At 39.7% G+C, this 25,261-nt stretch overlaps 1 protein-coding gene across 1 annotated transcript in view; it reads left to right on the top strand.

Moving 5' to 3' along the window:
- tcerg1l (transcription elongation regulator 1 like) overlaps positions 1-25,261 on the top strand; it is a 602,997-nt gene that overhangs the window by 157,295 nt on the left and 420,441 nt on the right. The gene's annotated exons all lie outside the window — the stretch shown is intronic.

The following is a 25,261-nucleotide window of genomic DNA, read 5'->3' as shown; positions in this document are numbered from 1 at the left end:
CAAGGCCACCCACCCGCAATCATTACCCAATCCCACACATTCAATACTTTTTGGCACATTTAGCCAGAAAGTTAATTTTTTTCCAAAGTCGATCTAGTTAGGGGCTACCATCAGGTGCCAGTGTGCTTGGAGGACATTCCCAGAACAGCTGTGATAACCCTGTTTGGCCTTTGTGAGTTTCTGCAGGTGCCGTTTGGACTGAAAAATGCAGCACAGACTTTACAGCAGCTGATAGACTTTGCATTAAAAGACTTAGATTTTCTCTTTGTAAACCTGGATGATATATTTGTTGCCATTGCATCCAAATACAAACACGTATCTCATCTCCGCACACTTTTCAAGTACCTAAGCTGACTTTTATTAACTTTGCTAAATACCAGTTTGGTTTGTCAACTATTGACTTTCTCAACCATTACTTCTCCACAGGAATTGCAAAAACCCCTCGCACCAAAAGTAGCCACTATTATTGAATTCCCACTGCCCTGCCACATAAAAAAATATACAGGTATGATATACTTCTATCCCTGAGTTGTTGCATGAGTTGCTGAATTAATGCTCCCTCTGTGTAGTGTGCTTGAAGGTAATAGCCCTAAACAAGTGCTTGGCGTGACCAGGGCGTTGGATGATACCAAATCAGCTCTTTCCAACACAATTCTGCTGGTGCACCCACTCCCTAATGCACCTGTAGTCATTACCACCCACGCTTCAGACTATGCTGTGGGTGCTGTGCATGAACAGTTGGTCAGAAGCATGTGGCAGTCGCTCGCCGCCTTCAGCTGGCAGCTCCTTCCCCCGAGAGAAAGTACAACATGTTTGACTGTGAGCTTCTCGGTCTCTATCTGGCTGTCCGCTATTTTAGTTTTTCTGTAGGCATTGCCATTTCACAGTGCTTGTTGACCACAAACCCCCTGCGCACGCAATGGCCAAAACATCAGACTTTTCATCTGCATGGCAGTAACACCACCTGGCCTACATATCAGTTCACAACTGATATACAACATATCAAGGGGAAAAATAATGTTATGGCTAATTGTCTCGTGACACAACTGTTGAGGCCGTACACGTAGCGGTCGATTATGCCAACATTGCAGCCGGCAAAATTACTGACCCCAGAGGTTCAGGCTTACCAAACAGCAGTCACTGGCCTGTGGTTGGCTAACATTACGTTCAGGGAAGCTGGTGTTTCTCTTCGGTGTGAGGTCTCAGCCAGCTGTCCTTGCCCATTGTGCTCACAAACTGGAAATGGACCGCTTTTGACTCTGCACGTGGCTTCTTTCATCCAGGATGGAAGGCCTCACAGAAACTGGTTGCACTGAAGTTTGTTTGGCATGACCTCAGAAAGGACACATGTGGCTGGACTGCAGCCTGTGTGGAGTGCCAGCGGGTAAAAATTAATTCTCATGTTCAGGTGCCATTGGCACCTTTTGAGCAATGGTTGACCATGTCAATCTGGACCTTGCTGGCTTGGGCGTCCATCAGCACCTGGGTTGCTCGGTTTGGCACACCATCTGAATTTTCTTCTGACTTTGGTCCCCAGCTCATTTCAGACCTCTGGGCTGCAATGGCTCAGAAACTCACTGTCAGGCTAAATCACACCACAGTGTATCATCCACAGGCCAATGCCCGATGCAAGCGGTTTCACTGCTCCTTAAAGGCTGCTCTGAAGGCTTCCCTGATTGACAACTATTGGCATGATTGTATCCCATGGGTCCTGCTGGGGTTCAGTACTGCTCCAGAAGAGGGCCTGCAGTTGGTATAAGGGCAGTAGTTATGAGTGCCAGGTGATTTCATTCGTGATGCCAGACCACCTGTTTGGCCTCTCAACAGCATTCCCCCTTCCTCAGTAAATTCAATTCCCTTTCACCTATTCCTACCTCCCATCATAGTGTACAGCACTCTTGGGTGTCTGTTGACCTACGTTTCAGCTTGTTTGTTTTCGCCCACCATGTTGCACTCCAACATCCCCTTAGGCACCCTTAGGATGGCCTGTTTTGCGTTTTGTAACAGGGTGACAAGACTTTTAATCATAGATAAGAGGGGTAAACCTGAATGAATTTTGGTATATCACCTTAAACTGGCCCACCAAGATTTGGAGTATTCCCCTGTCATGTCCCTGGCATCGCAGTGGGACCATGAGCATGTCAATGCACCTCTGGACAAGTCAGAGGCACCTGCTGTTCCTCCACTCACGGAACATTGGACCCCGAGGTAGGTGGCTCGTCCGAGCTCCAGACATCTCCGGCTGCAGCCAAATAAAGTGGACACTTTAACCGTTTTTGATTGTTCTACTCCTCTTTAGACAGCAAAGATTGGAATTTTACTTGATCATATTGACATCTCACATTGTCATTTCAAACCTTGTTATTCCAGAAAATGGGTCCACTATGTTTAATTCAGTATTTAGATAACTATTGTTTCTCTCCTTCCACACACACCTAGGCAGTACTTAGCCAACACACATCTAAAATAGCTTTATCTCAAATGTCATGAAGTCTTCAACCCAGGCACAGACCTGCCCTTGGCCCTGCCTTGTTGCTGAAAAAGTGTGAATATAACTGCCATGGTAGGCTGTAGTAGATGCAACAGCTGATGTTTGGGCCTTCTGACTTTTTTCCTCTGCTGTCTTTGAACAAAATATATAATCTTTCTCCTGCAGTTTTGGCTAGCTGCCATTTGCTGATCTTCTGATCAAAGCAAGGCTGGGCACAAGGCCTGACCTATTTCTTCTGGGTGCTCTTCAGTGTGTCTCATCTTCCTTGAATGTAGCTGGGAAAATGGTGGGAGTGCTTCTTCTGGGTCACTACAACATCTGCTTCTTGCTGCCCCAGCTACGCATGCAAGAAGCCTATTTGCAGTTAGCAGAACAAAGTAAATTCTTGACCTTCTTTCCTGAGAATTGTAAGATCCTAAGTTGCACAGGGCAAGATAAGTTTAAGTCATGTCTGAGAATGTCCCTTGATGATATAAACAAAAAACTGATGATATAAACAAAAAACAGGGGAAGAATATATGCAAGATAAATGAGAATTGTCTGCATAAGGCTTAGAAACAGCTTCTCATAAACAATTATTTGGAGTTATATTTGACATTATCTCACAAGATTGCCCGTAAACGTGCAAAATCACTGCAGATTGTAAATGTGAATAGAATTTTATTAACAAGGTAATACCTGTAGGCTGTTTGTTGCTTCCCAATAGATGGATCCAAATTTATCTCATTCCTGAAATCTCTCCACAAACACTTCTGATTTACGGTTAAAATTGTGTAAGCATTGTGCAATGTTTTTGTATGCTCATGGGATCACCTTTGATGTTTTCATACATCTATCACAGAAATGCAGAAAAACTTGGTGATTTGCACAGCCCACTAATTTGTATGCTGCATTCATGTGTGTAAAGTGTATGCAGGGCTATTTATGTATTGAGGATACTCAAACAGTGTCAATTTTCATACAATGTTTATTTTCACAGTTATCTAGCTGAAATTGAATCTCGTTTGTCTGATCAAGAACTACTGTGGGACATTCACAGGGAAGCAGCTTTTTATAGCATCATACTCACGGCAGCTGCATTATTTAAAGAGCCACTTGGCTTCTTTTCACTTCGGTCTACGGTGTATTGCCTAGGAGTATGAGTGTTGCTAGGGCTTAAAGGAGGGATTCTAAGCTGCTGCAGTGACGTTTCATGAGCTGCACAACCATTTCTCCAGTTATATTCACTCTGATATGGCTACTTCTGCATTAATTATGCTGCATGAGTAAAAGTTGGAAGAAGATGTTGTAGGCATGGTGGACAGGATTGAGGTCTCTGAAGGAGAAGAGAAGGAGCACCTGTGGTTGCAGAAGCTTTCATTGAACAGAAACTGGAGACAGGCTACTAGCTCCAGCTGTTGGAGGAGCCATTTGTCTGCATGTCGTTTTCAAAGGCAGAGGCGATGGAGATTTGCAATCTCTAATGGACAAACCTCTAACTATGCCTCTCTTCACTACCACCAAGGAGGAGGAGGAGGAGGTAGAGGTGCCTGGATTCACATACTCAGCGTGTAGGAACCACTTCTTCCTCTCCGCCATCAGATTTCTGAATTGACAATGAACCCATGTACACTGCCAGATAATTTTTTTGCTGTGTTTTGCACTTCTTTAATGTAAGTGAATATATATATATATATATATATAGTGGATTCCAGTTAATTGGGGAGCCACTTATTTGGGACAACTCTTAAAGAACAACCATAAAACTTTGACTAAATTGGGCAGCTGCTTAATTTGGCTAAAATGTGCTGGTCCAATTAACTGGAATCCTATATATAGTATTATTTTAATTTGTAGTTTTTTACTAATATAGAATTGCAATGTATTATGTATTTCATAATATGTATCCATCATTTAAAATCTGATTTGGATAGAAGTGTAATTTTCTATTACCTTGAGCACATGGTCCTCAAAATCATTCCAGGTGGCTGATGTATGTCTCATTGTTCAGTGTGTGGGTGACCTCTAAGTCAGAGAGATCATGGATGCTCCCTCCTCAAGGTAAAGGTATTACCACAAGCAGCTGTGGAGGCCAGGTCGTTGGGCGTATTCAAGGCAGAGATTGATAGATTCTTGATTCGACACAGCATCAAAAGTTACGGGGGGAGAGGGGCTGAGGAGGGGAATAAGGATTAGCTTTGATTGAATGGCAGAGCAGACTAGATTGGCCAAATGGCCTAATTCTGCTCCTATGTCTTGTGGTCTGAAAAGGAAATGTCTTTGAACAGAGAAATATTTGGAAATGTGACATATATTGGTCAGGATTGCAGTTTATGCTGAGGGGAATGCCTCTATCATGTGCATCTTCAGTTTGCATATGTGAGCCCAGATCTCCACATAAATCTTAAGGACCGTCATTCGCAAATATGCAAATGGTCTGGTTATTGTTTTGTTTCTGGGGAGTTCATATCACCACGTAATTCTCAAGTTCTCTGCAGTGCTTATTACTTACTTGCCTGGATCTTAACTTCATCTTCCCATGCTTAAGGTCTTGAGTTGGGGGAAGACTGATTTCAATTGTGTTACAGACAATCTGCTGAAAAGAAAATGGGAGTAACTGCTTGAGGGTAAAATGACACCGGACATGTGGGAATTCTTAAAAACTGTGTAAGAGTTCAGGGCCAACATGTTCCAGTGAGCATGAAAAGCAAAGATGGCAAGACTGGTGGTATCATGGATAACAAAAAAATATTGAAAACTATAAAAGGACATTAAAAAACTATTTAAGAAAATCAATGTTGAGTTATCTTTATTTGAATGCATGTACTGTAGCATTGCAATAAAAAGTTTACGATGACAGCAACATATGAGTACAATATAGTAGCTACTACAGAAGTAATTCAAGTGATCGGTATAGTAGATTATACAATATTTCCAAGAGAACAGTTTAAAAGAAAAAAGAAAATAGGAAGCATTGTTAATCATGGTGAGTATCAGAGCAGTGGTGAGATGTAACATGCTTGCAATGGAGTATAATGTAGAATCAGTTTGACAAACACAAGAAAATCTGCAGATGCAGGAAATCCAAAGCAACACACACAAAATTCTGGAGGAACTTAGCAGGTCAGGCAACGTCTATGTGAAGGAGTAAACGGTTCACATTTTGGGCCGAGACCCTTCATCAGGATGGTCTCAGCCCAAAACATCAAGTGTTCACTCTTTCCCATGGATGTTGCCTAGCCTGCTGAGTCCCTCCAGCATTTCATGTGCATTGCTTAGAATCAGTTTGGTTTGAAATAATGAAAATGAGTGGAGTAATGTATAATCTCCAAAATGTAACCTCTTGATACGGAGAAGCATAAATGGAGAAGTATCGAGGCATATTTGAAGGGAACTTTAATTGCCATGTGAACGTTTAATCTCCATATCAATTGGTCAAACCAAACTGGTTCTTCTGTCTTTACCACACACCGAACTATGACTATTGTAGAAGTATTTGAAGTGTATTGTGGATTGATTCTTAGAAGAATGTTAGGGAACCTACCTGGGCATAGGCTGTTTTACTTTTGATCATGTGTATTGATGAAAGATTAATAAGAGTTCTTGTGGTGTGAATCGATTTAATAGATTTCCAGAAGCAGTCTGAGGGTGAAAACAGCAAGACCAAAGCCATTGTTTTCTGTAATTATGGTGGTATGAAGGTGAAGCCCTCTAAGGTGGACTAGGGAAACAAGCTATGAGACAGGTCAGTAGATGAACAGTGGCAGATATTTAAAGAGCTTTTCTATTATACTCAGTGGCAATTTATCCCAATTAGAAAGAAGGATTTGTGAGAAAGGAGGTCAAGGATAATGTTACATTGAAAAGCAGCAGGGCTGGGGTAGGAAGGAGTCTGGGAAGTTTTTAGGATCCAGCAGAGAAAGACTGAAAAGTCAATCAGAAGGGAGAAAATTGATTTTAAGAGATATCTTATATACAATATTAAAACAAACAATAAGAGTGTTTATGGATCATATCAGTAGGAAGAAGGAAGCAAAATTAGGAATCTCAGGGTTGGGGAATTAATAAAAGGAAACAAAGAAAAAGGCGATGTATTAAATCAGGTTTTTGCATCAGTGGAGGACACTGCAAATATCCAGAAGGCAACAGATGGGCTAATTTTAAATTGCAGGCAGGAACTTGTAAAATTACCAATTATAAGAGATAAAGTATGAGAGAATTGCACAGGGCTAAAGACAGACCAATTATCAGATTTTAAAGGAAGTGACTGCAGAAACAGTGGAAACAATAGTTAAAGTTCAAAATCTGGAAGGGCAATAGAAGATTGGATAAGAGCCAATATGAATCCCTGGTTTAAAAAAAAGGATAGAAGAGGCAGGAAAATATAAACCAGTTAATTTAACATCCATTGTTGGTAAGATGCTGAGGTCAATAATAAAAGTGAAAATAGCTTATTTTGAAAATCTGAATGTGATCAAGCATAGTCAATATGGTGTTAAGAAAGATTAATTATATTTGACAAATTTTTTTGAAGTATTTGAGAATGTGACAGGGAGTGTTGATAGAGGGTTATCTGTAGATGTAGTGTATTTAGGTTTCTAAAAAGCATTTGATAAGATACCATATATGTTGATTGGTGCACAAGTTAAGAGTCCAAGGTATTGGAGGAAATATGTTAGCATGGGCTGAGGTGATTAGTGCATGATTCACAAAGGCAAAGGGCAGGTCTAATAAAAAGTAATGAAGGCAACCAGTATGTTGTCATTTATTGTGAAGGGCTTGGATTTTAAGAATAGGGAGGTTTTATTATGTATTTATGCTGTTGTTAAATCAAATGTGGAATACTGTGCAAGATAGTTGGTGGTATTATGAATAGCAGGGATTATGATCAGATACAAAGCTGAGCATAGCTTTGCCACATTGAATTTAAACCCAACATGTGAAGTAATGCATTTTAGGAAATCCAAAATAGGGAAGGATATAAACAATAAGTGGAAATTGTAAATTGGTTTCTTGTTACATGTAGTGAGGAACATGAAAAACTTAGATTTGAATATCATCCATACAGATCATTGTATCGCATCAGTATATTATAGTGCAAAAGAAAAGCAATGCTAGAATGCAGACAAAAGCATTATAATTACAGAGAAAAGTGCAATGTAGACAAACATTTAGGTGGAAGTCCATGACAAGTTAGATTGTGAGGTCAAGAATTCATGTCATTGTTCAGGAGAACCATTCAATAGACTACGAAATGTTAATAAGCAAAGGGACTTTGGGTTGAAGTCCAGAGTTGCCTGAAAAAAGCAAACAGGTAGAGAGGCTGATGAAGCAGGCATTTGATATGCTTGCCTTCATAAGTCAGGGTAGAGAGTATAAAAGATGGGTCGTTATGTTGCAACTTCAGAAAACACCAGTTAGATTGCACTTTAAGACGGATATGATTGCAGAGGCAACTCGCCAGTATTTTGCCTAGTCTGGGGGAATTTTGTTAAGTGGAGGGTTTTGATCGGTTGGATTTATTTTTCATCGCATAAGGGAGGCTTATTTTTCATCGCATAAGAGAAGTGACCTCACAGAGGTACATAAAACTGTAAGAAGTATTGATGACATGGACAGGAGGGTGTAGGTAGCAGGGATTAGTGTTTGGGTGTTTTTGATTTGCTTTTTAGCTGGTTTGGCACAATATTTTGGGCTGAACGTCCTGTTCCTGTGCTGTACTATGATAGTCAGACTGTATCAAAATCAAGACGGCTCATGTTTAAGTTACGAGGAAATAATTATAACTGGTATTTAAGGGGAAATTTTTACGTAGAGTGGTTGATATCCAGAATCCACTGCCAGAGGAGGTGCTGGAATCAGTTCAAACCACTATGTTCGGGAGAAATTTCAACAGGCCCTTAAATATATACAGCTTAGAGGATATGAATCTAATGGAAGAGATTAGGTTTAGTGTTGATGGGCAAAAAGTTTGGCATGGGTGCGGTGGCTTGAACCACCCGTTTCAGTACTCTAAAACTTTATGACTATGACTCATCTACAAAGCTAACTTGTTTTTCAGTCTGAGAATGGTAAATGCTTGGAGACTTTCTTCCTTACATGGAGTCACTTCCCGTTTTATTACATTTTCACATTTAGCATTGCATAAAAATTCAAATAAGTATGAGGAAAGAAACTTTCCTAAGCAGCTGTGATCTCTGTCTTGCCTTCACTGTTTTTTCACTCTCATCTGTTGGTAATTAGCATACTTATAGTTTTCCTAACATAATCAAATACCCAGAGGATTTCTGTTGGCTCTAAAAATAAATTTACTTTAATTTTTCAAAACGATTTTTGAATAATGGTCAAATTTGCAATCCATTCATATTTTCAATATACATACATGCTGCTATCATTAAGGTCGTTGAAACGTAGGATGTGAGTGTTGCTTGCATAACAAGACTGAAAGATAATCTAATAACTGTCTTCTTCTCTTGTCTCAAGCCTTTATAAGATAAATGAAACTTCCTGCACTCTAGGGGGAATTGAGTTTGGTGTCTGAGAGGCAGAAATTCACTGAGGAGTAAAGGTCTCTTCTGTTGCATTTACTCCATATTTTCTATACTAATAAATTTCTGATGATAAATATCCCTGGATTGAAGATAAAATAAAATATATGCTAAAAAGATTCTTCAACAAATTTGTGGGCAGGATTTCATTCAGACAAGCAAAGAAGACATGGTAATTCAGATATTACCCCCCCGCCCCCCCCCACAGAGATTAAATTCACTATTATTTCTGTTAAACTGAGGGAGATACAGAAGGAATAAATACAAGGCTGGAGAACAGTTTTATGAAATAAGAAAAGAAATGGCTACAAAGAGTCTGTGGGGAGCTGTTGCAAAAAGCACAGTGAGTAAAACAAATTTGAAGCTGTAATCATTGTGGGTGGCACATTGCGACCTAAAATGTAACTGAATTCCAGAGACAAGATGATGGTTCCACAAGGCACATTTGGAGGTGGAACTCATTTTAATATATAATAATAGATTTTCATACTAATTAAGTACTTAGGTTCTGGTGCGTGTATGCCTCACTTAAAGTAAACCCATAGTTACACTCACATCTCAGTACAAAACATAAAAGTGGCACCAAGGATTTTTTAAAAAATGAACCCGAAATGGCTGTTATAGCAAGATGTTCAAACTAAAAAAAGAGTGCAGCGAGGGACGGTCGAGTTCAAAGCAGCATAGCACATGTTCTTCAGAAGGGAATACACGATCAAGTTTTAAAAAAAGGCATTAAATGGAAGAATTTGTGGGTTTATAAAGATTGAGTACCGGGTGATAATAATCATAAAAAAAATCGGAAGTGGTAGGCTACATCGGAAAGATTGACGAGTTTGGTTACACATAGGATAATTAGCTCATGTATACTGAACTATTGGAACAGTATTTTGAAGCAAATGAATAGCCGTTGAGAAGCTAGTGCCAATGTTGCTGAGTGTTTAAAGGCATACCGTTTGCTTTGAAGTTTGACTGCTCGAACCAAACCATCAGAAATGAGCTTTGTTGCTGTTGTAAAAGTGACGCAGGAGCACTTAGAACTGAAGACATTGTTGATTGCAGAATGTTTTAGGTTTCATAAGCAGAATTTTAAAAAAAGGATTCCATTTCAGTGTACATGGCTGAATTGAAGAGATTGTCTAGCATTATCAGTTCAGTAGTGGGCTTAATCATACACTGAGAGATCATTTAGTTTGTGGAATCTTAAAAGAAAACATTCAAAAATGGCTCCTAACTGAAGCACTGCTTACATTTAAAAGAGCAGTGGAAATTGCTCAGAGATGAAATTGAGATGCAGTCAGGAATGAAAGTGAACGATAATAGAGCAGCATCTAAACAGAAACCAGCCTGGCCAAACAAATTGTGCTACCATTGTGGCTGGGCTCACACACACCAAACAATTGCAGGTTTAAAGATGAAACTTTAGAAAATGCAACAAAGTAGGACACATACAAAGAGCATTTTGGTAGACAAAAATAAATGTACTGCTCAGGGAAGAGAAAAAGCTAAAAATTTAAGTTGCAATTTTAAAAAGAGCACTAATCTGCACATGTTGATGAAAAAATTAGTAATGATGAGAGTGACACAGGACTGTGTAGCCTTGATATTGACAGTGTGAAAATTAGCAATGGACAAGCAATATGCCTTATGCCAGAAGTGAACAGCAAATTAATTAAAATTGAATTAGACACTGGTTCAGCTGTTTCAGTCATTCCACAAAATGAGTTTCAACAGCATTTCATAGATACTAAATTGAAGCCTGCAGATATCCAATTAAGAACTCACCAGAAAAATAAGATAACTCTTGTGGAAATGACATTCATGACAGTGAAATACAACAACCAACAAGCCACATTGAGCTTGTATGTGGTAAAAACAGAAGACTATATATGTGTTAAAGTTTCTGGTATGTTAATCAGTCAGTTAATTGTGAAATGTGGCTTTGTTTTAAACTGGAAGAGAGTTCAAGGAGCTTCAGGAAAGCTGCTAGTATTGGGTGTTTGTGAGTATAAAGAACCAGAATCTACTCTGAGCTTACTGCATGAACTTCAAATTGGAGATAAAAAGCTGCTTGTAAAAGTAGGAGCAAACACCAAAGCTGGATAAATGGAAGGCCAAAAAGAAAGGTGTCAAAATGGAGATACAAAAACAAAGGGTTCATCAGATGATGTCGTGTATGCAGAAATAAAAAGGAGAGATCAGGTTGTAAAGGGACCAACAGAAGGATTAATAAGAGAATATTTGACAACTGCAAGTTTCACCTTTCAAGCAGAGTGATCCCCCTTTAAAAACATTATGAAAAACGTTATCCCACAAGAGTAAGAAATCCTCTACAGTGATTAAATCGTTAGGACTGAATGGGACAATCTTTTTAAAAATTACTCTGCTGTGGATGTCTGTATATAGTAGCTGTATTATATAATATACTGTGTAGATAGTTGAGATCCATTCTATATGACTTGTAGTTTAGAGCGAAGCAGAAAGGGATGTTGTGTACTGTATTTAATATTTCAATAATGTTTGAGTAATCGTGTGTATATATATAGGTTGCTTAAGCAATCTTGTTCATTTAAGTTATTAGTATGGGTTATATGTAAAAATACATTAATTACATATGTCATCACATTACCACAAGATACGTGGGCACCTCGCTTAAAGTAAAGCTGCAGTTACACTCGCATCTCTGACTCCATGTCTTCCTTTGAATTAGTTCAATATTTTGACATTACAAAACATAACAGTAAGTACCAGGCCAGTCAGCTTGGTGAAGTGTGAAGCTGTGAACATTTTTCAGTGGCACATCTGAAAGTTCATTAACCTGAAACATAAGCTTCACTGGTGCTGCCTGACCTGAATATTTGCAACATTTATTATTTCATTACCAAACAATTCATGTTGCACTTAAGATGCAGCTGATTAGGAATATATGTACTGTATCTCTTTAATTCCATGGTACAGATCAACTAATGAAGGCACATCCATCTACCCAGACTGCACCTAATGAGCTACAGAACAGAGGAAGAAGATGCTGGGTAGGGATAATCCAGTACAGTCTATTCTCCAAGAATTGACAATTAATAGCCTATACAATATGGCTGACTTTTGCTCCTGAATTTTTGCTTCATATTCTTTTTGGGGATCAGCCAAGTAACCAACTGTACCTCATTGATATAGAGAATATAGAACACAGAACAGTACAGCACAGGATCAAGCCCTTCTGCCCACATTGTTGTGCCAAACCAAATAAATTAGTAATCAAATGGCTAACTAAACTATTCTATTCTGCCTGCACAATATCCATATCCTTCCATTTTCCTTACAATCATGTGCCTATCTAAATGTCTGTTGAAAACCTCTAATGTTTCTGCCTACACCACCACCACCACCACAGGCAATGCATTTCAAGCACCCATCACTCTCTGTGTACAAAAAGTTTTCCCCTCACATCTTCTTTAAAGTTAGCCCCCCTCATTTTAAATGCATGGCTGCTGGTATTAGACATATCAACCTTTGGAAAAACATATTGTCTATCTAATTTATCTCTGCCTCACATAATCTCATAAACCTCTATCAAATCTCCTCTCAGCCTCCATCGATCCAGAGAAAACAACTCAAGGTTGTTCAAACTTTTGTTATAGCACATGCCTTCTAATCCAGGCAGTATCCTGGTAAACGACTTTGCCAACCTCTCCATAGCCTCAATATCCTTACTATAATGTGGAGACCAGAACTATATGCAATACTCCAGGTACCGCCTAACTAGAGATTTATAAAGCTGCAATATAATTTCCTGATTTTGAACATAATTGCTTGACAGATAAAGGCAAGCATGCCATATGTTTTCTTAACTACCTTAACAACCTATGTGAGCACTTTCAGAGAACTATTAACTTGGACCCCAGGATCATTCTGTTTAACAAAACCGTTAAGGATCTTGACTTGAACAGTGTAATGTTTCTTTGCATTTGACCTACCAAAATGCACACTTCACATCTGGCTGGGTTAGACTCCATCTGTCATTACCCTGCCCATATCTGCAACTGATCTTTCTCCTATATTCTTTGCTGTCTGCGTGATCCACAGCACTACCACTCTTTTGTATCATCTGTAAACCTACTAACCCACCTATCTATATTTTCATCCAGGCTATACATCACAAACAACAAAGGTCCCGATGCAGATCCATACAGATCACCACAAATCACAGGCTTCCAGAGAGGGGTTCACAACCATTTTTATGCCGATGAACCTTACCATTAACTGAGCAGTCAGTGGGCCCCACATTGGGTAAACCTGAGATAGAATAAGTCCCTTTGACCACTACCCTCTGTGTTCTATTGGCAAACTAGTTCTGAATCCAAATGACCAATTCACCATTAATCCTGTGCATCCTAATCTTCTGGATGAGCTTCCCATGAGGGACCTTGTCAAACGCCTTACTAAAACCCATGTAAACAACATCTGCAGCTCTACCATCATCAGTCACACTCTTCATCTCATCAAGAAACTCAATTAAGTTAGTAAGGCATGACTTGCCCTACACAAAGCCATGCCGGCTCTCTCGAATTGGGCTACGGCTTTCCACATGCTCTTAAATCCTATCCCTACTAATTCTCTCCAGTAAACCTCCCTGACATGAGACTCACTGGACTATAGTTTCCAGGATTATTTCTAGTTTCCTTCTTCAATAGTGGAACACCATTAGCTACTCACCAGTCCTCTGGGACCACACCTGTTGTAGAGAGGACATGAAGAATTTGGTCAAAGCTCCAGTAATCTCTTCTCTTGCCTCTCTCAATAACCTGGGGTATACACATCAGACCCTGGGGACTTACTCATCTTAATCCTCTTTAAGAGACCCCAACACTACCTCATCCTTTACTTCAAAATACCCAAGCAAATTAATACACTCAGCACTGAATTTGCTATCCACCACAACTTATCCTGGGTAACTACCAAAGTAAAGTAATCATTAAGGATCTCACCTGCATCTTCTGCATCCAAACAAATGTCCCCCTCCTTATTCTTGAGTGGTCCCACTCTCCCTCTAGTTATCCTCTGCTCCTTATCTATGCATAGAATGCCTTGAGATTCTCCTTAACCCTTCTTTCTAAGGACTTTTCCTGGCCCTTCCTGGATTTCCTAATTCCCTTCTAGAGTTCTTTTTTGGTTTCTTTATTATCATCAAGGGCTCTGTTTGATATCTGCTTCCTAAACTTTACATACTTTACATACTTTTCCTTTTCCTACTTGACTAAATTCATCACTGCTCTCAACTTTGAAGGTTCTCTTACCTTGTTGTCCTTGAACTTACTTCCTAATGGAATATACCTGTCCTATACTGTGTGCAGTTAGTCTTTAAACACCCTGTACATGTAACACTTGCCCACAAAACAGCTGAGCTGTTCCCAATTAATTCCTTGTAGTTCCTGCTTAGTGCTCTCATGATTTGCCCTGCTCCAATTTAATACTCAAGGTCCATACTTATCCTTATCTCTAACTATCTTAAAACTTAAGGAGTAGTGGTCACTGTTCCCCAACTGTCTACCCACTAGCAGGTCAGTCACCTGGCCAGGATTATTACCCAACACCAGATCCAGTAGATCCCTTCCTCTTATTGAACTATCTACATATTGATTTAAGAAACCCATTTGCATGCGCCATACAAATTCTGCCCCATATAAACCTCTTGCGCTCAGAAGGCCCCAGTTTACATCAACACAAACACACAGTACGGTCATTTATTTGAGAAGTTTACTAGGAATTGAGGTTATTGCAATTGTTGCCAGGGTGATATCAAGGCACCACGTAGAAAATTATGCTAAATCCAACAGGAAGATTTGGGCTTGTATGACAGAAAGAGAATACTATAACAAAGAAATACTTGGTTGTTTGGTGTCCAGTGCAGATAAAATAAAATGGACACAAATAAGCTATAATTAATATCCAGTGTAGACATGGTAAAATTGACTTCTTTGGGTAATGTTTGTTTCATTATTCTTAAATTCATTAGCATATGTGAACTGGGATTCAAATGCAATAGCTGATCTTTTCATGTTAATGTTGGTTTTTGCTCAGTCCAACAGTACTTTTGAAACTAAAAATTATTGGAAAGAGAAAGCACAATATGCAGATCTACTTGTCTTTTACTTAATGCAGAACCACAATTTTTAAAAAACTAGGGTCAATTATTTAGGAAAAAAGTGATTCTAATTGAAAAATGCATCGCTTGTTATGTGCTGTATTGTATGACGTGTATGATGATGGTCTTTCCATGACCGTGATTGATCTTGGTAAAATTTTCTATAGAAGTAGATTGCCATTGCTGCCTTCTCGGCAGTGTCTTTACAAGATGGGTGACCCCAGCCATTATCAATACTCCTGAATGCCTGGCATCAGTGGTCGCATAGCCAGGACTTGTGAAATGCACCAGCTGCTCGTACACCACTTGCTCCCATAGCTTCACATGACCCTGACTGGGCAGCTAAGCAGGTGCTGCACTGTGTCTGCAGGCTAGCAGAGGGAAGAAGTGCTTTTCACTTCCTTTGGTCGAGATGTTCTCCACTCTGTCACCCACAAAGAATACAATGGATTCTAAATGACAGAAAAAATAATTCACAACTTTACTTAAATTTACACAATTTTGCTATTAATTTCAATATCATGAAATATTAATTAAATTATTTAAAGTAATATTAAGTGTATATTATATCTCAGTAAATACAAAAGTGAAAGCAGAGTCAAATGATACTGCTGAGCTATAATATGTGTACTGGAACATGATCTGGAAGTGGATTTACACTATTATTAGGATTAGAAAACCAAAAAAAAATACAATTCCTCAATAAAGTCAGTAAGTTATTTAATACTATGTATCAGAGCATGTTTGTAGAAGAGATCAGTTGGCTAAGGCTTGATATAACCTTGCATAATTTCTTCCAAATTATAATGTCAGAGCCTCTTTCTTGCGCTAATCCCAGTTTCTTCAATTCCCACAGTATCCAAGAATTTATTGAGCACTGAGTGAATGTACAATGTGACTCAGCCTCCAAGGTCTCGTTGGATAAAAAATGTCAAAAGATTTTCTATCCTCTTGATAAAGAATTTTTTTCCTTTTTGCAGTTCTGAGAGGTGGCTGTCTTATGAGACTGTGACCAGGGTCTAGAAGCCAGGGGAAACATTTCGACTGCAAAGTCCCATAACAATCCTTATTTCCTTAATTATTTTCCTGAAATGAATCTTACTTCCATAATTACATTCAAATCCCTTTTTCAGAATAAATGGTCATGGGCATTCCCGTGAAGCTTTTTTCACACTTCTTGTAAATACATCCCTGATTTTGGAAACTGACTCAGCTAACCCTTTAAGACAAATGAAATACTCTGCAGATGGGAGTCTTTTCACAAGATAAACATATGCTGCTGTGCTGTTGAGGGGAAAAATAGCTTACCTTGCCTTTGGCACTTGCCATTTCTTGAAGGACTCCTGATATAACATGTTTCCTGCTATCAGTGTTTTCCAGGACAGGATGAAAGTAATCTAACCTGTTGTCACCTGTACTGAAGTAGTCTGATGTCTGTGTGCTACTTGTCTGCCATGTAACGTGTGCCAGTAGTGCTGACAGTTTATTACAATGAGTGGAGACTACTTCATAATGCTAGGTCAGCTGACTTTGTTGCTTAAGTCAAACAGCAAAATTTGCTAGGCTGCAATATATATTGGACTTTAGTAGGTTATGACTATGATTCAAATAACTTCTGGTTTTAAAAACAGAACAAAAAGAATTGTGTGAAAAACATTGATGTCATATTTATTTATGTACCTATCTATCTGTCTGTCCACCTACCTATCTACCTACCCACCATCCCACCCCACCCTCCACTCTTCGAGCCACACTGCCCAGCAATCCCCCAATTTAATCCTAGCCTAATCACAGGACAATTAACCTACCAACTGGTACATTTTTGGTCTATGGGAGGAAACTGGAAAATCCGGAGGAAGCCCATGTAGTCACCGGGTAAATGTACAAACTCCTTACAGGCAGCAGTGGCAATTGACCCCAAGTCGCCTGTACTGTAGAGCATTCTGCTAACCAGTACACCAGTGTGTCATGCCTACTATATCTGTTCAGCTATTATTATTTCAAATTAAAAGCAATATAATTTAATTTTGTATTTCTATACAATCTTCATTTGTCCCAAACATAATAGGATAGAAATTCACTTTCAGTGGCTTGCATTATATATGCAATATTTGTTTAATTCATTTATGAATTTTGGCATCAATAGCAAGATCAGAATAGACTCCCACTTTTAACTTTGCTTGAGGAAGTCATAATGATCATCTACTCCTTTCAAACAGGAGTAACACTTTCATTTGACTGTATTCATGGGTATTCATATATGGTTTGATGGCAATTACACTTGAACTTCTGAAATTCGTGACATTTTGACGCGAAAGTTGATCAGGGTCAAACAAAGCCAAATTAAATCCACTGATTCAATGTTGTAAAACAATGCAGCATGAAAGTTTGCGGGGGGGGGGGGTGTGAATACTTTTTATATGCACTGTATACCATGACCCTGTGACTGTCGATAGGAGAAATGAATGCTTACGAAGGTGAATGATCTATCAGTCAACAGGTTGATATTTTTATGGATGGTGTTGAGCTTCTCGAGTGTCATTGGAGTTGCAAGGAAAGTATTTCATCATACTCCAGGTATTGTTTGTACTCTGTGGGAAGTGCATTTGGATAGTCAGAAGGTGGGTCACTCACTTCAGGATGTCCATTTTCCAGCCATAGTACGTATGTCTGGTCTAGTTACATTTTTGGTTGGTAGTGGTCCTCTGGATATTGATGGAGATTACTAAATGGTAATGCCTTTGTCCAGAATGCCTCTTGTTAGAGGTGATTATTGCAACTCTAACAAGCGACTATCTGGTCAGTGACATGACACAAATAATACTTTCCAATTGTCTATGGATATGCGAATATCATCATTTTTTGTAACATCCAGGGCATAGATTGCTTCATTCATTTTCTGAGGAGTTTGGAATGGAATCAAACATCTGCAGTCATCCGTAAACATTGCAACCTCTGAATTTATGATGTCATAAAACCACTGAAATAGCTGTAAAGAATTGGGCCAAATCTTAGCCTGAGGAATATCTATAATGGGGATATATTCACTGATTGATCTAGAACAGTACCAGTCATGAAGGAACTTTATACTCCTTTCCCACTGCTCTTTGAAGCTTGGTTCAATCAGACATTAAATTTCATGCTAAATAAAAGCTGGATAGGAGTAATTTAAACACCAAAATAATGTAGGCCGGGGGCTCCCAACATTTCGATGCTATGGACCACTACCATTAACCAAGGGGACAATGGACCCCAGGTTGGGAACTGCTCCTCTAGGCCATGCTGACTGTGCTATTTTAGAGGTGGCATTTTCTGGGAAGGTCACCCTGTTTATAGAGTGTGAAAGTGCATCATGTAATATTGGTGCAGTTTGGCAGCTGAGTCACGAGTGAAAGAGATATTAAGTTGTGTGCATAATCAAATTATAGAACCGTTAACTTTTCAAGTTTCCTTTTTCAATATTTTGCTTCTAAAGGGCACTGAGTTAACTTCAGTTCGGAAAGTTATTCTTTACTGATCAATAATTCAGCTATTGCACAATATTCAAAGCTCTTTATTGTTGAGCTGCCGGGCAATCCCAGCAGAATCTGCAAATTTTACATGCCTTTATATAGGGTTCACCTTCAACATTGATGCCTGAGCATGGGGATTGATTCCTGCTAACGCAATTAAATTTGTAGACTAGTATCTTCAAAGCTATTGATTTTATTTTCATATACTGTAATTTTGCTGTATTATTCATGAATGGGTACTTTATACTACATAATGAGTAATTGTAATCCTCAATATGAACTCTTTTCTCAAGATAAATTCCTTTGGAAAGTTAATTGTGTTTGATAGTAAGAAGGAATAAATAACTTAACATATTAAGAAAGGATATCATGCTACATCTGGTATATGTTGGTTCTTAAGCATGTGATTGCATATTGTGTTTTAGTCGTCCCATTTTAGAGTCATAGAATCACAGAGCAATAAAGCACAGAAACAGGCATTTCAGCTCAGCGTGTCCAATGTGACCAAGATGTCCATTTAAGATAGTCCCATTTGCGCATGTTTGACCAATATCGCTTTAAAACATTCCTTTCCCTGTAAATATAATAGCTAGTCAAATGCTGATCCAAAGTAGAAAGTTGACCTCGTATGTGTATGTCTTATTTATATTAGTCGCAAGGACTAGAATATAAAAACAAGAAAAACAAGGGTATAATGTTAAGGCTTTATAACGCTGTGGTGACTCACTTGGAATATTGTGAACAGTTTTGGGCCCCTTGTCCAAGAAAGGATGTGCTGACGTTGGAGAAGGTTTGAAGGAGGTTCACGGAAATGATTCCAGGATTGAAAGGCTTGTCATATGGTAGTGCTTGATGGCTCTGGTGTGACCTCATTGAAACCATTCAAATGTTGAAAGGCCTCGAAAGAGTGGATGTGGAGAGGATGTTTCCTATGGTGGAGTAATCTAAGACTAGGGAACATAGCCTCAGAATAGATGGGCTTTTAGAATTGAGATGAGGAGGAATTTGTTTCCAAAGGTGGCTGTAGGGGTCAAGTCATAGGGTATATTTAAGGCAGAGGTTGATAGGTTCTTGATTAGACGGGGTATGAAGGGATACGGAGAGAAGGCAGGAGATTGGGGCTGAAAGATAAACTTGATTAGTCATGAAATGGCAGAGCAGACTCGATGGGCCAAATGGCCTAATTCTATTCCTATATCTTACGGTCTTATATTAATGCAGCTTATTAGTGGCATAAATACACTATTATATTGCAGTAAACAAGTGGAATAAATCTGCTCGTTACATGTTTAGTAATAGTAGGTTTCTGAGCAATCATAATAATGATAAGAGTTTTGAGATGTTCATGTCACAAAGGTGTCACAGCAAGATAAAAGGGCTCTTTCTCTGTCTTAGTCAATTTAATCAGTAAGCATTTTGCTGTACTAAATGGAAAACTGCCTGACTAGGTGGCAATAATATAGATGTTTTCATCAGTGATTCTGAGATTGGGAGAAGCAAAATGATTTTTACTCTGCAGTGTGCATGAAATGAATTTGGCCAAGAGTGATGGTGCAAGTAAACAATAGCAAGTTGGCAGCTTTTTTTCACACTCTGAGCAATTTTCTATCCCATAAAGCCAATATAGCCTGGGTAAGAAACAGATTACTGATTCACTATTACTTTATTTCCATTACTGTGCTATACAAATTTCGCCATGACATATGTTAGATGTCAGATGAGGATGAAATTGGTTTTCCTGAGGTGCCTCCTTTGATCAAGTAGCCTTGCAAAATTATTGTACCTTAACTACAGAACTGGCCTAGGCAGAGCTTTGTTCTTTAAGAAGTTGATTTGTTTCTAACAAGCTTGCTGAGTGCGTTATGTCTGTAAAACTTCTAGAAATCAACAAAAGTATTATCTTACCAAAGATGAAAACAACAGTTGTCCTTTAAGCCTAGTGCATTTCAAACGTACTAGGAAGACGTTAATTGGGAATAGCTGTTTTTGGGCAAGCCCACATCAGACATGCAGAGCATGTTTATAGACTAACTGCAGAGAGTGCAGGACATATTTTCCAGTTACATTTATAACAAGATAAAGGAACATTGTATTATAAGAGAAGTGATGAAAGTAAGAAGGAGAAAGTCTATATAAGGTTTGGGAAGATAAGTTAAAACAGAATCTTTGAGGATTATAAAAAAGCTAGAAAAGAACTCAAGAAGGGTATTAGGAGAATTGGTAAGAGCCATTAATAGTCCTTGGAAGTAAGTCCATCAAGAGTAAGAGGAAAACAAAGAAGAGGGTAGGACATTTCAAGGAGGAGGCATGAGCTTGGAGACAGAAGATGTGGGCAAGTTCTTTGCATCACTATTTGCCAGGAAAATTAACATGGAGCACAGAGAGCTCAGTGTGCAGTCTTCAAAATACTAAGGCATTTTCAGATAAACAAGGGGTAACAATGAGTCATTTGAAGAATGTTAAGTCCCCAGGGCTTGATGGGAGTTGTCCAATATTGCTGAAAGAAGCAAAAGATGAGATTGCTGGGGCCTCAAATGATAAAGATCTTTGTGTCCTCTCTAGTCTTCAAGAAGGTAAAAAGCAATAACCTTTGAACCTATAAACTGGTGTGACTCATGTCAATGGTGGGGTCGCTTGTGAAAAGGATTCTGAGGGATAGGATTTACTTATTTAGAGATACAGTGCGTAACATTCCCTTCTGGCCCAATGAACCACACTGCCCAGCAGCCCACCTATTTAACCCTAACCTATTTGCAATGACCAATTGACACTAACTCAACACACACAAAATGCTGGAGGAACGCAGCAGGCAAGGCAGCATCAATAGGAAGCGGTACAGTCGATGTTTTGGGTCGAGACCCTTCATCAGGACTAACTGAAAGAAGAGATAGTAAGAGGTTTGAAAGTGGGAGGGGGAGAGGGTGGAGAGACCCGACGCAGACTGGGAGACTGTTTCGCTGAACACCTACGCTCTGTCTGCCAGAGAAAGAAGGATCTCCCAGTGGCCACATATTTTAATTACACTTCCCATTCCCATTGTGATTATGTCTATCCACGGCCTCCTCTACTGTCAAGATGAAGCCACACTCAGGTTGGAGAAACAACACCTTATATTCCATCTGGGTAGCCTTCAACCTGATGGCATGAACATTGACTTCTCTAACTTCAGTTAATGCCCCACCTCCCCTTCGTACCCCATCCGTTATTTATTTATTTATTTATTCCCCCCCCCTCTCTTTTTTCTCCCTCTGTCCTTCACACTATATCTTCCTCTGATGCTCCCCTCCCCCTTTCTTTCTCCCTAGGCCTCCCGTCCCATGATCCGCTCCCTTCTCCAGCCTTGTATCCCTTTTGCCAATCAACTTTCCAGCTCTTGACTCCATCCCTCCCCCTCCTGTCTTCTCCTATCATTTTGGATCTTCCCCCTCCCCCTCCCCCTCCCACTTTCAAATCTCTTACTATCTCTTCTTTCAGTTAGTCCTGACGAAGGGTCTTGGCCCAAAACATTGACTGTACCTCTAACTATAGATGCTGCCTGGCCTGCTGCGTTCCTCCAGCATTTTGTGTGTGTTGCTTGAATTTCCAGCATCTGCAGATTTCTTCATGTTTGTGACTTACTAACTGGTCTGGACTGTATGAGGAAACTGGAGCATCTGGAAGAAACTCATGCATTGACAGTGATGAGGTACAATTTCCTTACAGAGGATGCAGGAATTGAAATCTGAAATCTAAGGCCCTGAGCTGTACTAGTGTTGTGCTAACAGCTACACTACTGTGAGGCCCTACCATGATGAACATTCCTAAAACCATCATCTAACCAGGGACAGTATGCAGGGCAAGTCATATCTTCCTAACTTGAATGAGTTTTTCAAGGAGGTGACAAAGATGATTCCATCTATAGGTATGTGACTAGTGATGTTCTGCACTGATTAATTATTAGGTCATTTGGCCTGTCGAGTATGCTGTGCCATTTGATCATGACTGATTTATTTTCCCCCTCCCCTCTACATCCACTCTATTAGACCTTTCAATATTCGGTATGTTTCACTGAGATCCTCCCTCTTTCTTTAAAGTCCAGTGAGTGCAGGCCCAGAGCCATCAAATGCTCCTCATATGAACTTTTTATTCCCAGGAGCACTCTTGTAAACCTCACCAGACTATATCCAATGCCAGCACAGCCTTTCTTAGATATTTGGCCTGAAACTGCTCACAATACTGTAAGTGTGATCTGACCATTGTCTTATAAAGCCTCAGCATCACATCTTTGCCTTCATATTCTATTGATCTTGAAATGAATGATAACATTGAATTTACCTTCCTTATAATCTAATCAAACTGCAAGTTGGTATTTAGGGAATCCTGAATGAGGACTTCCAATTCCCTTTGCCCCTCTGAATTCTGAATTCACTCCTGTTTAAAATGTAGTCTGCACCTTTATTCCTTCTACTAAATATGTATCACCACTTCCCTACGCTGTATTCAATCTACCAGTTCTTTCCCCATTCTCCTAATCTGTCCAAGCCCTTCTGCATACTCACTGCTTCCTGAACACTATCTGCTCCTCCACCAATTCTTGTATCATCCACAAATGTGGACACAAACCCATCAATTCCATCATCCAGATCATTAACGTATAACATGAAAAGGAGCAGAACTACAACCAGCCCTTGCAAAACATCATTAGTTACTGGCAGCCAACCAGAAAAGGCCTTTTTTATTGCTACTCTTTGCCATCTGCCAGTCAGCCAATCTTCTGTTCATGTTGGTATCTTTCCTGCAATTCCTGCATTCCAGATGTCCACTCTTACCTCAGTTTTACTCTTCATATATTTGAAAAAATAATTTAGGTATCCTCTTTTATATTTTTGGCTGTTTTAACTTTATCTTTCTCTCCTTGTTGCTTTTTAATTGCCTCTGTTGGTTTTTAAATGCTTTCCAATCCTCTAGCTTCCCATGAATTTTTGCTGTATTGTATGCCCTCTCTTTTGTTTTTATGCTGTCATTGGTTCTCTTGTTGGTCACAGTTGCCTCTGTTACGTACCCCGTAACTGGGTTGCCAAACCAGCAGAAATGGATCACTCGGAGTCTGGATTACTAGAACTAAGAAAGTTTTATTAAAGAAACAAGCAACACAGTACTCTTAATCAAAAGGATAATGAATGCAACAGTTCAGCAATGATAAACATACATGTACACAGAATTCAGATAACAGGATCAATCAAGCTCTATCGTTGTCTAGGGGCAAATGACCAGTTTCAAAGTGACACAAAGTTCAGTTCAGTTTAGTTCAGTTCGCAGTAATCGTTGCCATGGTGATGGACAGTGAGGGGGAGGAGGAGAGCAAAACGAATGACTATTCAAAACAGCTTCCACACACAGACCTTCGCAGTCAGCTTTCGGGCGAGCCCTTTGTGATGTCATCTGAGGTCACCGACCGTGACCCCTCCGTTTTCAGATACGACCGTTTCTCTGAGCTGAACCTGGCACCCAGGCAAGGGTGGACACACACCAGGTTCCCGCCAATCGTGCCTTTCCACCCTGTGCGTCTAAGGCTTGATCCCGCGATCAGCCGTCCAAAAACTTCCCACCGACTTGTGAGAGACGCACCGCTTCCAGGGTCTCGTTACCTCGGGTGTCGTGTGTGTCCTGCCTTAGCAAACCTGTCCCTTTTTATCCCCCTGCTGGGGTATCGCCTGTCCATCACTTCAAACAGTTCAGGGTTCAAAGGGGGAGCCGCTCTAGACAGCTCTCCTTCCCCTTCATTACACATCTCCAAATGCTGCTCCATTGTTTACCTTATCTCTCTCTCTCCTGAAGACAGGTGGCAGACCAACTGCTGATCACACAGGACAGCTAACATCTTATCTATGTGTATTCTTGTCACACCTCATACTCCCTTTATAATGCTAGATAAATCCTGAACTGATCCTGCATTTTCTAAATTACTCTCAGAAACTCCAGCCATTGTTGCCCTAAATCATCCCTGTTAAAGTCCTCTTCCAATCAACTTTCCAGCTCCATTCTCATGCATTTGCAGTTATCTCTACTCCACTGTAATACTGATACATCTAATTTTAGTTTCTCTCTCTCAAACTGCAGGGTGAATTTTATTGTATTATGTTTACTGTCTCCAAACGGTTCCTTCATTTTAAAGTTCCCTATTCAAATCTGGTTCATTACACAACATCCAATCCAGAATAGTCTTTTCCCTCATGGATTTGACAACATGGCACTATAAACCCCATCCCATAGGAATTCTACAAATTCCTTTTCTTGGGATCCAGTACCAACCTGACTCATGATGGACTGGGCTATGCTTACTACTTTTTGTAGGGCATGGGTGTCTCCATATGAGGCTGTGATACAGCCTGTCAGTTTACTGTCCACCACATATCTATAGAAGCAACACACATAAAAGTTGCTGGTGAATGCAGCAGGCCAGGCAGCATCTCTAGGAAGAGGTACAGTCGACGTTTTGGGCTGAGGCCCTTCGTCAGGACTCTCGAAGGGTCTCGGCCCGAAATGTCGACCGTACCTCTTCTTAGAGATGCTGCTTGGCCTGCTGTGTTCACCAGCAACTTTTATGTGTGTT

This window comes from Mobula birostris, chromosome 21, assembly GCF_030028105.1.
Source record: "Mobula birostris isolate sMobBir1 chromosome 21, sMobBir1.hap1, whole genome shotgun sequence".
Taxonomy (NCBI): Eukaryota; Metazoa; Chordata; class Chondrichthyes; order Myliobatiformes; family Myliobatidae; genus Mobula; species Mobula birostris.
Note: the sequence above shows the minus strand (reverse complement) of the source record. Positions and strands in the feature narration are given on the sequence as shown.